The sequence below is a fragment of the Oncorhynchus keta genome, chromosome 6, assembly GCF_023373465.1.
Source record: "Oncorhynchus keta strain PuntledgeMale-10-30-2019 chromosome 6, Oket_V2, whole genome shotgun sequence".
Lineage (NCBI taxonomy): Eukaryota > Metazoa > Chordata > Actinopteri > Salmoniformes > Salmonidae > Oncorhynchus > Oncorhynchus keta.
Window position 1 is genome coordinate 38,934,526 of NC_068426.1, and position 16,471 is coordinate 38,950,996.

At 42.6% G+C, this 16,471-nt stretch overlaps 1 protein-coding gene across 3 annotated transcripts in view; it reads right to left on the bottom strand.

The window, feature by feature from the left end:
* The window catches only part of LOC118385501 (rhotekin-like), a 59,903-nt gene that overhangs the window by 8,484 nt on the left and 34,948 nt on the right, over positions 1-16,471 (bottom strand). For 2 of the 3 annotated variants that reach the window (XM_035772687.2, XM_052521477.1), the window contains exon 13: positions 11,798-14,726. The exons of the other annotated variant lie outside the window; for it this stretch is intronic. The gene's annotated coding sequence lies outside the window, so the exon portion shown is untranslated. Of the gene's footprint in view, positions 1-11,797; positions 14,727-16,471 lie in introns of those variants that run through there. 3 annotated transcript variants of the gene reach the window in all.

Sequence of the window (16,471 nt, forward strand, 5' to 3'; positions counted from 1 at the left end):
CACTGTCTAGAAATAAACAGCACCAAGACAAGGTGAAATAGAATTTAGAACATTTTCACCCGCAACATTATTTTCAAAGTAGCCTTATTAGTTGAACAATAATAGACATGGCAACCCTGTGATCAAGGGTGAAAAAGCAACATTTCAGATATTTTGTTTTTGTACTTTGAGCTTATTTCTTGGACTTGGGGATCAATGAATGTTATTGCTGGTCTGCAAGGTTTTAATGTCTTGTCTATTTTTGTCTGCTTTCCTCCTCTACAGCTTTTATTGTCTGGAGCCTGTTGTTGTGGTCAATGAGCTTTCACTCAGATGGAACCAGGGTTCAGGTGCTGTGATGTGAAACCATCCCGCAGACTGGACACAACCCAGAAAAAAATATTTTTGAGAAGATCAGGACTTTTGCAATGAAAAGGCCATGGACATTGCATGTCCTGCTCTAAAGGGCTGGACATAAATATGCTCTCAGGCTAGATCCCTTTGTTTACAGTGGCTTGCGAAAGTATTCACCTCCTTTGGCATTTTTCCTATTTTGTTGCCTTACTATCATTTGATTTACCAAACATGCCTACCACTTTGAAGATGTAAACATTTTTTAATTGTGAAACATACAAGAAATGTAAAAGAATAATAATAACTTGAGCATGCATTACTATTCACCCCCCCCTCAAAGTCAATACTTTGTAGAGTCACCTTTTGCAGCAATTACAGCTGCAAGTCTCTTGGGGTATGTCTCTATAAGCTTGGCACATCTAGCCACTGAGAATTTTTCCCATTCAAGGCAAAACGTCTCCAGCTCCTTCAAGTTGGATGGGTTCCGTGGTGTACAGTAATCTTTAAGTCATACCACAGATTCTCAATTGGATTGAGGTCTGGCCATTCCAAGACATTTAAATGTTTCCCCTTAAACCACTCGAGTGTTGCTTTAGCAGTATGCTTAGGGTCATTGTCCTGCTGGAAGGTAAACCTCCGTCCCAGTCTCAAATCTCAGGAAGACTGAAACAGGTTTCCCTCAAGAATTTCTCTGTATTTAGCAGCATCCATCATTCCTTCAATTCTGACCTGTTTCCCATCCCCACAGCATGATTTTACCACCACCATGCTTCACTGTGGGGATGTAGTTCTCAGGGTGATGAGAGGTGTTGGAATTGCGGCAGACATAGCATTTTCCATGATGGCCAAAAAGCTTGATTTTAGTCTCATCTGACCAGAGTACCTTCTTCCATATGTTTGGGGATTCTCCCACATGCATTTTGGCAAACCCCAAACATGTTTGCTTATTTTTTTCTATAATCAACGGCTTTTTTCTGGCCACTCTTCCGTAAAGCCCAGCTCTGTGGAGTACGACTTAAAGTGGTCCTATGGACAGATACTCCCATCTCCGTTGCGGAGCTTTGCAGCTCCTTCAGGGTTATCTTTGGTCTCTTTGTTGCCTCTCTGATTAATGCCCTCCTTGCCTGGTCCGTGAGTGTTGGTGGGCAGCCCTCTCTTGGAAGGTATGTTCTGGTGCCATATTCTTTCAGTTTTTTATAATGGATTTAATGGTGCTTCGTGAGGATGTTCAAAAGTTTCAGATATTTTTTTATAACTCAACCCTGATCTGTACTTCAGCACAACTCTGTCCCTGACCTGTCCCTGTCCTTCGTCTTCATGGGGCCACTTGCTTGGTGGTGCCGTTTGCTCAGTGGTGTTGCAGACTCTGGGGCCTTTCAGAACAGGCGTATATATACTGAGATAATGTGACAGATCATGTGACACATAGATTGCACACAGGTGGACTTCATTTAACTCATTTTGTGACTTCTGAAGGTAATTGGTTGCACCAGATCTTATTTTGGGATTCAGAGCATAGGCATAGAGCATAGGCATAGTGAATACATGCACCACTTTTCCGTTTTTAATTTTTTGAAACAAGTTATATTTTTAATTTCCCTTTGACTATTTTGTGTATGTCCATTACATGCAATCCAAATAAAAATCTATTTAAATTACAGGTTGTAATGCAACAAAATAGGACAAACGCCAAGGGGGATGAATACTTTTTCAAGGCACTGTATATCATAACATGACCGGAACCAAAGTTACTCAAAAGAACTTATGATATAGGCCTAAATATTATTTTTACTTTGTGATTTAGAAAAAAAAATCACATGGTCAGATGTGTTCAGATGTGAATTCTTTAAGTGATAGGCATTAGACTGTTTAAGCCCATTAATCATCGTTTTACACCAACAACAGTACTGTAACTGTGAAAGGTTATCTTTATTATACAACAATAGGCAATTTCATATTTTTCATGGTTTGCCTAATGAGGTAACTTTGTGAGATAATGTTCAGAGAATCCATTGTGGCAATTTGGTGAAAGCATTCCTTTTCTAACTATATTTCTCAAGGATACATGTAGAGCAATTGTGAAAATCACAGCAAATGTTTGAATGCCTTTTTCTCTTAAATTGAATTATATATTTATCAACTTATAAAGCCACATTACTTCCCCATTTTTTTTCTCTCCAACTACAGTGCTTGCAGAAGTGCTATTTCGAAGCTCTGATTCTGTACTTTTATACAACGTAAAACATCTAGGAACATAAGACTGAAAAGAGACAGTGGGTCACATACATCACAACACACAGTACACTGAGTGTACAAACTATTAGAAACATCTTCCTAATATTGAGTTGCACTCTCTTTTCCCCTCAGAACAGCCTTAATTCATCAGGGCATGGATTCTACAAGGTGTCGAAACCATTCCACAGGGATGCTGGCCCATGTTGACTCCAATGCTTCCCACAGTTGTGTCAAGTTGGCTGAATGTCCATTGGGTGGTGGACCATTCTTGATACACACGGGAAACTGTTGAGCATGAAAAACACAGCAGCATTACAGTTCTTGACACACTCAAATCGGTGCGCCTGGCACCTACCTCCATACCCCGTTCAAAGGCACTCAAATCTTTTGTCTTGCCCATTCACCCTCTGAATGGCACACATACACAATCCATCGTGCTACTAGGTGACCTAAACTGGGACATGCTTAACACCCCGGCCATCCTACAAACTAAGCTTGATGCCCTCAATCTCACACAAATTATCAATGAACCTACCAGGTACAACCCCAAATCAGTAAACATGGGCACCCTCATAGATGTCATCCTAACTAATTCACCCTCCAAATACACCTTTGCTGTTTTCAATCAAGATCTCAGCGATCACTGCCTCATTGCCTTGCCTCCGTAATGGGTCTGCGACCAAACGACCTCACCTCATCACTGTCAAACGCTCCCTGAAACACTTCTTCGAGCAGGCCTTTCTACTCGTCCTGGCCGGGGTATCCTGGAATGACATTGACCTCATCCCGTCAGTAGATGATGCCTGGCTATTCTTTAAAAGTGCCTTCCTCACCATCTTAAATAAGCATGCCCCTCTCAAAAAAAATTGAACTAGGAATAGATATAGCACTTGGTTCACGCCAGACCTGTCTGCCCTTGACCAGCACAAAAACATCCTGCGGCGTTCTGCATTAGCATCGAATAGCCCCCGTGATATGCAACTTTTCAGGGAAGTTAGGAACAAATATACACAGGCAGTTAGAAAAGCTAAGGCAAGCTTTTTCAAACAGAAATTTGCATCCTGTAGTACTAACTCAAAAAAGTGCTGCGACACTGTAAAGTCCATGGAGAATAAGAACACCTCTTCCCAGCTGCCCACTGCTCTGAGGCTAGGAAACATTGTCACCACCGATAAATCCACTATAATTGAGAATTTCAAATAAGCATTTCTCTACGGCTGGCCATGCTTTCCACATGGCTACCCCTACCCCGGTCAACTGCCCGGCACCCTCCACAGCAACCCGCCAAAGTTCCCACCATTTCTCCTTTACCCAAATCTAGATAGCCGACTTTCTGAAAGAGCTGCAAAATCTGGACCCCTACAAATCAGCCAGACTAGACAATCTGGACCCTCTCTTTCTAAAATTATCTGCCGAAATTGATGCAACCCCTATTACGAGCCTGTTCAACCTCTCTTTCGTATCGTCTGAGATTCCCAAAAATTGGAAAGCTGCCGCGGTCATCCCCCTTACCAAAGGGGGTGACACTCTAGACCCAAAATGCTACAGACCTATATCTATCCTACGCTGTCTTTCTAAGGTCTTCGAAAGCCAAGTTAACAAACAGATTACTGACCATTTCGAATCACACCATACCTTGTCCGCTATGCAATCTGGTTTCAGAACTGGTCATGGGTGCACCTCAGCCACGCTCAAGGTTCTAAATGACATCATAACCGCCATCGATAAGAGACATTACTATGCAGCCGTATTCATCGACCTGGCCAAGGCTTTCGACTCTGACAATCACAACATTCTTATTGGCAGACTCAACAGCCTTGGTTTCTCAAATGATTGCCTCGCCTGGTTTACCAACTACTTCTCTGATAGAGTTCAGTGTGTCAAATCGGAGGGCCTGTTGTCTGGAACTCTGACAGTCTCTATGGGTGTGCCACAGGGTTCAATTCTCGGGCCGACTCTCTTTTCTGTATACATCAATGATGTTGCTCTTGCTGCTGGTGATTCTCTGATCCACCTATACGCAGACGACACCATTCTGTATACTTCTGTCCCCTCCTTGGACACTGTGTTAACCAACCTCCACACGAGCTTCAATGCCATACAACTCTCCTTCCGTGGCCTCCAACTGCTCTTAAACCCAAGTAAAACTAAATGCATGCTTTTCAATCGATCGCTGCCCGCACCTGCTCGCCTGTCCAGCATCACTACTCTGGACGGCTCTCACTGAATACGTGGACAACTACAAATACCTGGGTGTCTGGTTAGACTGTAAACTCTCCTTCCAGACTCACATTAAGCATCTCCAATCCAAAATTAAATCTAGAATCGGCTTCCTATATCGCAACAAACCATCCTCCACTCATGCTGCCAAACATACCCTCGTAAAACTGACCATCCTACCGATCCTCGACTTTGGTGATGTCATCTATAAAATAGCCTCCAACACTACTCAACAAACTGGATGCAGTTTGTTGAAAGCACCATACACTACCTACCATTGCGACCTGTACGCTCTCGTTGGTTGGCCCTCGCTTCATACTCGTCGCCAAACCCACTGGCTACAGGTTATCTACAAGTCTCTGCTAGGTAAAGCCCCGCCTTATCTCAGCTCACTAGTCACCATAGCAGCACTCACTCGTAGCACGCGCTCCAGCAGGTATATCTCACTGGTCACCCCCAAAGCCAATTCCTCCTTTGGCCGTCTTTCCTTCCAGTTCTCTGCTGCCCATGACTGGAACGAATTGCAAAAATCTCTGAAGCTGGAGACTCACATCTCCCTCACTAACTTTAAGCACCAGCTATCAGAGCAGTTTACAGATCACTGCACCTGTACTTAGCCTATCTGTAAACAGCCCATCTATCTACCTACCTCATCCCCATCCTGGTATTTATTTATTTATTTTGCTCCTTTGCACCCCAGTATCTCTACCTGCACATTCATCTTCTGTCGATCTACCATTCCAGTGTTTAATTGCTAAATTGTTATTACTTCGCCACCATGGCCTATTTATTTCCTTAACTTACCTCATTTGCACTCACTGTATATAGACTTTTTGTTTTCTTTTGTTCTACTGTATTATTGACTGTAAGTTTTGTTTATTCCATGTGTAACTCTGTGTTGTTGTATGTGTCGAATTGCTACGCTGTATCTGGGCCAGGTCGCAGTTGCAAATGAGAACTTGTTCTCAACTAGCCTACCTGGTTAAATAAAGGTGAAATAAAAAATAAAATAAATAAATAAAATAAATGTCTCAAGGCTTAAAAATCCTTCTTTAACCTGTCTCCTCCCGCTACCTCCGCCTTTGTGCAAGGAGGAGCAGGAGGAGCACTGCCAGAGCCCTGCAAAATGACCTCCAGCAGGCCACAAATGTGCATGTGTCTGCTCAAACGGTCAGAAACAGACTCCATGAGGGTGGTATGAGGGCCCGACGTCCACGGGTGGGGGTTGTGCTTACAGCCCAACACCGTGCAGGACGTTTGACATTTGCCAGAGAACACCAAGATTGGCAAATTCGCCACTGGCGCCCTGTGCTCTTCACAGATGAAAGCAGGGTCACAGAGCACATGTGACAGACGTGACAGAGTCTGGAGATGCCGTGGAGAACGTTCTGCTGCCTGCAACATCCTCCAGCATGACCGGTTTGGCGGTGGGTCAGTCATGTTGTGGGGTGGCATTTCTTTGGGGGGCCGCACAGCCCTCCATGTGCTCGCCAGAGGTAGCCTGACTGCCATTAAGTACCGAGATGAGATCCTCAGACCCCTTGTGAGACCATATGCTGGTGCGGTTGGCCCTGGGTTCCTCCTAATGCAAGACAATGCTAGACCTCATGTGGCTGGAGTGTGTCAGCAGTTCCTGCAAGAGGAAGGCATTGGTGCTATGGACTGGCCCGCCTGTTCCCCAGACCTGAATCCAATTGAGCACATCTGGGACATCATGTCTCACTCCATCCACCAACGCCACGTTGCACCACAGACTGTCCAGGAGTTGGCGGATGCTTTAGTCCAGGTCTGGGAGGAGATCCCTCAGGAGACCATCCGCCACCTCATCAGGAGCATACCCAGGCATTGTAGGGAGTTCATACAGGCACGTGGAGGCCACACACAATACTGAGCCTCATTTTGACTTGTTTTAAGGACATTACATCAAAGTTGGATCAGCCTGTAGTGTGGGTATCCACTTTAATTTGGAGTGTGACTCCAAATCCAGACTTCCATGGGTTGATAAATTTGATTTCCATTGATACTTTTTGTGTGATTTTGTTGTCGGCACATTCAACTATGTAAAGAAAAAAGTATTTAATAAGAATATTTAATTAATTCAGATCTAGGATGTGTTATTTTAGTGTTCCCTTTATTTTTTTGAGCAGTGTATATATATTTATACACAAATTGACAGATGACGGAAGCCTGGAGGTTTTTTTTTCTAAGTGTGAAGATATTTCAACAAGTGAGTGCGATAACTGGCTACCCTGATAACACGAGCTTGATTCCCAAGTTTCTAAACCATCTTTGGTATAGTGTCGCCACAATATTTGAATTGAGGAAGTGGGATCATAATCATTAGATTTCAGCGATCCGCAGAAGAAGACGTCCAGAATTAACCCCCATCCATCAGTTAACAGCGCACTTGCACATGATATGCATTTTTAGGCTATGAATGATTAAGTGAACTTGTCATTTCGTTTAGCTCAGTTGTATGCTGCTTTCCGATGTATTTGCATTGAAGGTAAGCATTAAATAGGCGCAATATTTGTTTTATGATGCATTTGGCAATGTTCAATTCATTCCCACTGTTGGATTCTAGCTTGAAATATACTTATTCATGTTACCATACAATAAGTTATTGTTTACAAGTACACATATTCTGTTCCAGTTTCCTAAAAAGAGGCGAAGGGCGATAGCTAGTCTCTGATAAGCCAGGCCAGCTGCGGCACTAGTGACGAGCGAGTAATGAGTCTCGAGGTCAAGTCAACAGATGAAGTGAGAAGAAACCTCTGGAAGGGGGGCCAGAGGGGCCCACCACAACTACTCTCCTACTACTCTCGATACTTCGTGTCGCCAGTTGTACAGTGTTTCCTCTGACACATTGGTGCGGCTTGGCAGGGTCGTGTTTCGGAGGATGCATAGCTCTCGACCGTCGCCTCTCTCTAGTCTGTATGGCAGTTGCAGCGATGGGACAAGAACAACCAATTGGATATCATGAAATTGGGGAGAAAAAGGGGTACAAAAAAACAACATTACAACTTAACATGTGTAAATACTTCTATGAACATAAGACTCAACAACTGAGACATAAACTGAACAAGTTCCACAGACATGTGACTAACAGAAATTTAATAATGTGTCCCTGAACAAAGGGGGAGTCAAAATCAAAAGTAGTCAGTATCTGGTGTGGCCACCAGCTGCATTAAGTACTGCAGTGCATCTCCTCTTCATGGACTGCATCAGATTAGCCCGTTCTTGCTGTGAGATGTTACCCCACTCTTCCACCAAGGCACCTGCAAGTTCCCGGACATATCTGGGGGGAATGACCCTAGCCCTCATGCTCCGATCCAACAGGTCCCAGATGTGCTCAATGGGATTGAAATCCAGGCTCTTCGCTGGCCATGGCAGAACACTGACATTCCTCTTGCAGAAAATCACTCACAGAACGAGCAATATGGCTGGTGGCATTGTCATGCTGGAGAGTCATGTCAGGATGAGCCTGCAGGAAGGGTACCACATGAGGGAGGATGTCGTCTTCCCTGTAATGCACAGTGTTGAGATTGCCTGCAATGACAACAAGCTCAGTCCGTTGATGCTGTGACACACTGCCCCAGACCATGACGGACTCGCCATCTCCAAATCGATCAAGCTCCAGAGTATAGGCCTTGGTGTAACGTTCATTCATTCGACGAAACCGCGACTCGTCTGTGAAGAGTTTTTGCCAGTCCTGTCTGGTCCAGCGATGGTGGGTTTGTGCCCATAGGCAACGTTGTTGCCGGTGATGTCTGGTGAGGACCTGCCTTACATCAGGCCTACAAGCCCTCAGTCCAGCCTCTCTCAGCCTATTGCGGACAGTCTGAGCACTGATGGAGGGATTGTGCGTTCCTGGTGTGAATCGGGGAGTTGCTGTTGCCATCCTGATCCTATGCAGGTGTTGTTACACGTGGTCTGCCACTGTGAGGACGATCAGCTGTCCGTCCTGTCTCCCTGTAGCGCTGTCTTAGGCGTCTCACAGTACGGACATTGCAATTTATTGCCCTAGCCACATCTGCAGTCCTCATGCCTCCTTGCAGCATGCCTAAGGCACATTGACGCAGATGAGCAGGGACCCTGGGCATCTTTCCTTTGGTGATTTTCAGAGTCAGTAGAAAGGCCTCTTTAGTGTCCTACATTTTCATAACTGTGACCTTAATTGTCTACCGTCTGTAAGCTGCTAGTGTCTTAACGACAGTTCCACAGTTTCCAAGGTGCATGTTCATTAATTGTGTATGGTTCACTGAACAAGCATGGGAAACAGTGTTTAAACCCTTTACAATGAAGATTTGTGAAGTTATTTGGATTTAGGAAATATCTTTGAAACACAGGGTTCTAAAAAAAGGACGTTCCTTTCTTTGCTGAGTTTATTAATGGCCAATGCAAGCTACAGTTGAAGTTGGAAGTTTACATACACCTTAGCCAAATACATATAAACTCAGTTTTTCACAATTCCTGCCATTTAATCTTAGTAAAAAATCCCCGTTTTAGCTCAGTTAAGATCACCACTTTGTTTTAAGAATGTGAAATGTCAGAAAAGTATTCAGAATGATTTATTTCAGCTATTATTTCTTTCATCACATACCCAGAGGGTCAGAAGTTTACATACAAAGAATTAGTATTTGGTAGCATTGCATTTCAATTATTTAACTTGGATCAAACATTTTGAGTAGGAATCCACAAGATTCCCAAAAAACATTTTGGCCCATTCCTCCTGACAGAGCTGGTGTAACTGAGTCACGTTTGTAGGCCTCCTTGCTCGCACACGCTTTTTCAGTTCTGCCCACAAATTTGCTATAGGATTGAGGCCAGGGCTTTATTTTGGCCCCCCAACACCTTGACTTTGTTGTCCTTAAGACAATTTGTCACAACTTTAGAAGTATGCGTGGGGTCATTGACCATTTGGAAGACCTATTTGCGACCAAGCTTTAACTTCCTGACTGATGTCTATAGATATTGCTTCAATATATCCATATCATTTTCCTTCTCATGATGCCATCTATTTTGTGAAGTGCACTAGCCCCTCCTGCAGCAAATCACCCCACAACATGATGATGCCACCCCCTTTGCTTCACGTTAGAGATGGTGTTCTTTGGGTTGCAAGCCTCCCCCTTTTTCCTCCAAACATAACAATGGTCTTTATGGCCATTTTTGTTTCATCAGACCAGAGGACATTTCTCCAAAAAGTACAATCTGGCTTTTTTTATTGCGGTTTTGGAGCTGTGTGTAAGGGTTGCGGAACTGGTGGCAGTGAACTCACACACAGGAGAGCAGAGATCGATAATAGCCGGAGTAGTTTAGTTACAAAACCCACGGCAATACAAAAATAACCTACATGGGTACAAAACCCAACACGCACCAGTGACATAGCTTACAAACACTTACAAACAATTCCACACAAGGACATGGGGGGGAACAGAGGGTTAAATACACGACAATTAATGATGGAAATGGAAACCAAGTGTGTAAGAACACAAGGCAAAACATAACCTTTCAGGTTGTGTCGATAAAGGACTCGTTTTACTGTGGATATAGATACTTTTGTACCCGTTTCCTCCAGCATCTTCACAAGGTCCTTTTGCTGTTGTTCTGGGATTGATTTGCACTTTTCGTTCATCTCTAGGAGACAGAACGCATCTCCTTCCTGAGCGGTATGACGGCTGCATGGTCCCATGGTGTTTATACTTGCGTACTATTGTTTGTACGGATGAACGTGGTACCTTCAGGCGTTTGTAAATTGCCCCCAAGGATGAACCAGACTTGTGGAGGTCTACAATATCTTTTCTGAGGTCTTGGCTGATTTCTTTTGATTTTCCCATGTTGTCAAGCAAAGAGGCGCTGAGTTTGAAGGTAAGGCCTTGAAATGCATCCACACGTACATCTCCAATTGACTCAAAAGAAGTCCATTAGCTTACCAGAAGCTTCTAAAGCCATGACATCATTTTCTGGAATTTTCCAAGCTGTTTCAAGGCACAGTCAACTTAGTGTATGTAAACTTCTGACCCACTGGAATTGTGATTCAGTGAATTATAAGTGAAATAATCTGTATGTAAACAATTGTTGGAAAAATGACTTGTGTCATGCACAAAGTAGATGTCCTAAACAACTTGCAAAAACTAGTTAACAAGAAATTTGTGGAGTGGTTGAAAAATGAGTTTTAATGACTCCAACCTAAGTGTATGTAAAGTTCCGACTTCAACTGTGCATGTGTAGTTGTGCATGCACATACAAACAAGTGAGTAGCCTTATTACTGGAAGGAAGTTCTAGGCACATAACATCATCATTGCCAGTAAGTCTTACTGAGCAATACCACCAAACAGCATCACAGATCTACACACAGTCCTCTGACTGCAAGAAGACAGACCGGTTTATAGTCATTCCCATGTCTATCCATATTAATCATGCGGTCATATTAAGGTACACCAGTTTCAGATACCAAACATTGTGAAAATTCCAGCCCATGTCACCCAGCTCCTCCACCCACTCCACTGGCTTCCAGTCGAAGCTCGCATCCACTGCAAGACCATGGTACTTGCCTACGGAGCAGCAAGAGGAACTGCCCCTCCCTACCTTCTGGCTTTGCTCACACACTACACCCCAAGCCGAGCACTCTGTTCTGTCACCTGGTTTCTTGGCACCTGCTCCGCCCAGTCCAAGCTCTTCGCTGCCCTTGCACCCCAATGGTGGAACCATCTTCCCCCTTAATCTAGGACAGTAGAGTCCCCACCCAGCTTAAGAACACATCTGAAACCTTAACTATTCAAAGAGTATTTATTTTAAATAATCCCCCCCCCCCCAGGACTTTGCAGTTTTAGCAGGAATGACTGGTTAACCTGCCTCCTAGAAAAAAGAAAAAAAAGTGCCTCCTAGAACACGTATGCCAATCGTATGAACACACTCCCAAACAACTGACATACACGCAATGTTAGACTATAGACATTCTTGAAAGCCGGAACGAAAACCCCATTTCCCCATAATATTAACAAAATGTGAAATATTTGCATTTTATTTGATATTTTTATTGACCAAAGTATCAGCTCCCACATCATGTAAAGGAGCAACAAGTTAATTTAAAAAAAAGCTTTACATTAAAATGCACTTAACTGGAATTGTCAACTCTGTAAGATTCGATAAAAGGGATTTTGATGTATTGTCCAACAAGTGTTTATACAGGCCTTGATTGTTTAATTGGAACACAAAGTTCAAATAAGTAAAGCAAATCTCAAAATGTATTTGTTTAAAAAAAAACAAATCACTATATAATGCTCCAGCGCTAATTTCGTAACCACTATGATACCACTAACAACAGGTACAGTGCTTTCGGAAAGTACTCAGACCCCTTCAATTGTTCCACATTTTCTTATGTTTACAGCCTTCTTCTAAAATGGACAAAAATAAATAAATAATACACAATACCCCATAATGACAAAGCAAAAACAGGTTTTTAGAAATGTTTGCATATATTCAGACCCTTTACTCAATACTTTGTTGAAGCACCTTTGGCAGCGATTACAGCCTTAATTCTTCTTGGGTATGACATTTTACAAGCTTGGCACACCTGTATTTGGAGAGTTTCTCCCATTCTTCTCTGCAGATCCTCTCAAGCTGTCAGGTTGCATTGGGAGTGTCTCTCCAGAGATGTTCGATTGGGTTCAAGTCCGGGCTCTGGCCGGACCACTCAAGGACATTCAAAGACTTGTCCCAAAGCCACTCTTGCATTGTCTTGGCTGTGTGCTTAGGGTCATTGTCCTGTTGGAAAGTGAATCTTAGTCCCAGTCTGAGGTCCTGAGCAGGTTTTCATCAAGGATCTGTGTACTTTACTCCATTCATCTTTCCCTCAATCCTGACAAAACATCCCCACAACACAATGCTGCCATTACCATGTTTCACCGTAGTGATGGTATTGGCCAGGTGATGAGTGGTGCCTGGTTTCCTCCAGACGTGACACTTGGCATTCAGGCCAAAGAGTTCAATCTTGTTTCTCATGTTCAGAGTCCCCCCGATTCCTCAATTTGGCCGGACGGCCAGCTCTAGCAGATCTCTTGTTGGCTCCAAACGTCTTACAATTAAGAATGATACAGGGCAATGTGTTCTTGGGGACCTTCAATGCGGCAGACATGTTTTGGTACCACCCCCCAGATCTGACGCAATCATGTCTCTGAGCTGTACGGAAAAAGTGAAGGGGTCTGAATACTTTCCGATTGAGCAAAGAGTATCCCTAGGTCTAGCACAGTAAATACTTTAATGATCCAATGCAGCTTTTTTATCCTCAGTATCAAATCATTTCCCGGTAACAATTAAATACATTAGTGATTTGTTTTCAATTCAAATGGTCAAAAATAAACAAATGTATTTTCTCCGGCAATAATTTTGCCAGGACTGTCTGGGTGTTTTGAGTGAGTAGGAGAAAATTGAATATCTGGCAGGACTGTCTGGGAGTGGTTTGAGTGAGTAGGAGAAAATGGAATATCTGCCAGGACTGTCTGGGAGTGTTTTGAGTGAGTAGGAGAAAATTGAATATCTGCCAGGACTGTCTGGGAGTGTTTTGAGTGAGTAGGAGAAAATGGAATATCTGCCAGGACTGTCTGGGAGTGTTTTGAGTGAGTAGGAGAAAATGGAATATCTGCCGTTATTGGCAAAGGGGTTTGGAACTCTTTCTTATTAGTCCATTAACGTTACCAGGCAGGCCAAAACTCCATCCCACCAAAACAGGTTGAAATTTCAGTCAGCTCTTACACTAAAATGGCATTATCATTTTCACAATACCACAGTATTATTCCAACCTCACAGTTATGAATTACAGTACCAGTCAAGTTTGGACACACTTACTCATTCCAGGGTTTTATTTTATTTTTTATTATTTTCTACATTGTAGAATAAGAGTGAAGACATCAAAACCATGAAACAACACATATGGAATCATATGGACATATGGAATGTCGTAACCAAAAAAAGTGTAAAACATTTCTAAATATATTTTATATTTGAGATTCTTCAAAGTAGTCACCCTTTGCCTTGACGACAGCGTTGCACACTCTTGTACAAACTTTTGACTGGTACTGTATATATAAAGCACATGAAAGTCACGTTTTGACTGCACTGGTCCTTAATTAGTTCATGCATGAACTGCAGAACAGTGAATATTGACAACAATTTGGGTAGCCATCAATGACAGTGTTGACGTGCCACTGAAGGAGATGACAGTTCATGACAACAATCATGACCGGAAGACATACAAATAAAGGTTTTTAGGTTTTTATTGCCATCCTCAAGTTTGAGTTACATGCTCCGAATTGCAATCATATTGATTATCTTGTCCTGAATTTTTGTGTCCGAAACAAAACGGTCTCATTTAAATAGGAAGAGAGAAGGCTAAAGAATAAAAGTAAAGACTAAGTACCAAAATCATACCAACATATTTTTAACCTTTAAAATCAATTAATTAATTAAAAGCCGATTGGGTTTGGACAAAAAAAAAAAAAAAGTTTGTTTTTTTTGTCGGTATGGTAGGACAAGTAAAGAGATGCGCCAAATGTCCTATAAAACATTGAGGCTGGACTAGAAAAGGTCAAAGCTGCATTACCAGAATAACTCAAGAGTGTGGAATGCTACAATTAGCAAAAGTGTGTGATTGCAGCCCCCAATTTGTGGCGTTCCTGTATGTGTTCCTGGAGAGGAGTGGCTCTTGTGGTTGTTTCGTGCTATTACAGGACAGGGATAGGTACAGTACAGAGACACTGTGTCATGGGGGAGGTGGGTGTCACTGCACGTCACTCTCAAGAGCAGGAGTACAATTGGGTGGTGGTGGGGGGGGGGTGCTGGAGTTTGGTAATAGTTGGATCCTGTCTTGGGTGATGCAGTTGCATGATGTTGGTCCCCTTGACTGGGACAACTTGGCAAATCATGGAGGGTCCTTCAACTATACCGGTACCACAGGAATTAATATATATAGATAGAGAGACAAAGAGAAAGACATCTGTTATACCAACAAAATGTTCAAAATCCTATTATTCTACTCCATTTAATGTGTAACAGTACAGTTATACCATCGAGAAGAACTATTGGCTGGCCAACTGATTCATCTAGCTGCACGTGCCAAGGGGGACCTGTGAAGGATCTTCACAGAGAGTCAGGGCTGGTGCCAGAACAAATCAGTTGCACGGGAATTTGACGTCGATAGGGGTGACAATTTATTTTCACAGGTCCGCCTGCGTGTGCACATTGCCATACTTTTTTGGGCCAGACAGAATCAGATACATGGGCGCTGTTTTGTTCGCTCAGATGCTTTATCAGAGATTGATCTGTCTTTCCGTCGGTGCGCATCTTGTCCAAATAAAATATTTTATTTGGACAGGCAGGAGGTACGGTAGGACGGGCCATTACCCCCAAGTCCCACCCATAACGCCAGCCCTGTGGAGAGTACAGGTTCATGCTTTATCACAGTAGCAGGTGCAGCTCTGAGGGTGGCTGCACGCCAATATTCAATTACATGTAAGAAAAAATAACACAAACAGAAGGCTAAACATCTATGTCTGAGTAGACTAGTAAAGCTGCATAGTTCTAGACAGTTTTGTAACTCCCCTTTCTGGTAAACATAGTTATACATTGCTGAGGTGTACTTCACTTTTGAGGACACAAGCTCAAACACATAGTACAAATATGATGAAAACATATATATATTTTATTAAACATACAGTCCCTTCAGAAAGTATTCCTACCCCTTGACGTGTTCCACATTTTGTTGTGTTACAGCCTGAATTCAAAATGGATCAAATCGATTTTTTTCTCACCCAAATGTAATAAAAATGAAATACAGAAATATCTCATTTCCATAAGTATTCACACCCCTGAGTCAATACTTTGTAGAAGCACCTTTGGCAGCGATTACATCTGTGAGTCTTTCTGGGTAAGTCTCAAAGAGCTTTACTACACCTGGATTGTGCAACATTTGCACATTATTATTCTCAAAATGCTTCAAGCTCTGTCAAATTGGTTGTTGATCATTGCTAGAAAACCATTTTTATGTCTTTCCAAAGAAGTAGATTTAAGTGAAAACTAACTCGGCCATTCAGGAACATTCAATGTCATTTTGGTAAGCAACTCTAGGTTAGATTTAGCATTGCGTTTTAGCATTCCTATCCAAAGTGTAATTAATAACTTCACCATACTCAAAGGGATATTTAATGTATGCTTTTTAAAATGTTTTACCCATCTACCAATAGGTGCCCTTCTTTGTGAGACATTGGAAAACCTCCCTTGTCTTTGTGGTTGAATCCGTTTCTGAAATGTAGTGCTCGCCTGAGGGACCTTACAGATAATTGTATGTTTGGGGGCAGAGATGAGGTAGTCATTAAAAAATAATGTTAAAGACTATTATTGAACGCAGAGCGAGTCCATGCAACTTATTATGTGACTTGTTAAGCACATTTTTACTCCTGAACTTATTTAGGCTTGCCATAACAAAGGGGTTGAATACTTATTGACTGAAGGCATTTCAGCTTTTCAGTTTGAATTAATTTGTCAAATAAAATCTAAAAACATAATTCCACTTTGACATTATGGGGTTTTGTGTGTGGGCCAGTGACAAAAACATCTACATTTGTCACACCCTGGTCGAAGTATTTTGTGTTTTTCTTCATGTATTTGGTCAGGCCAGGGTGTGAC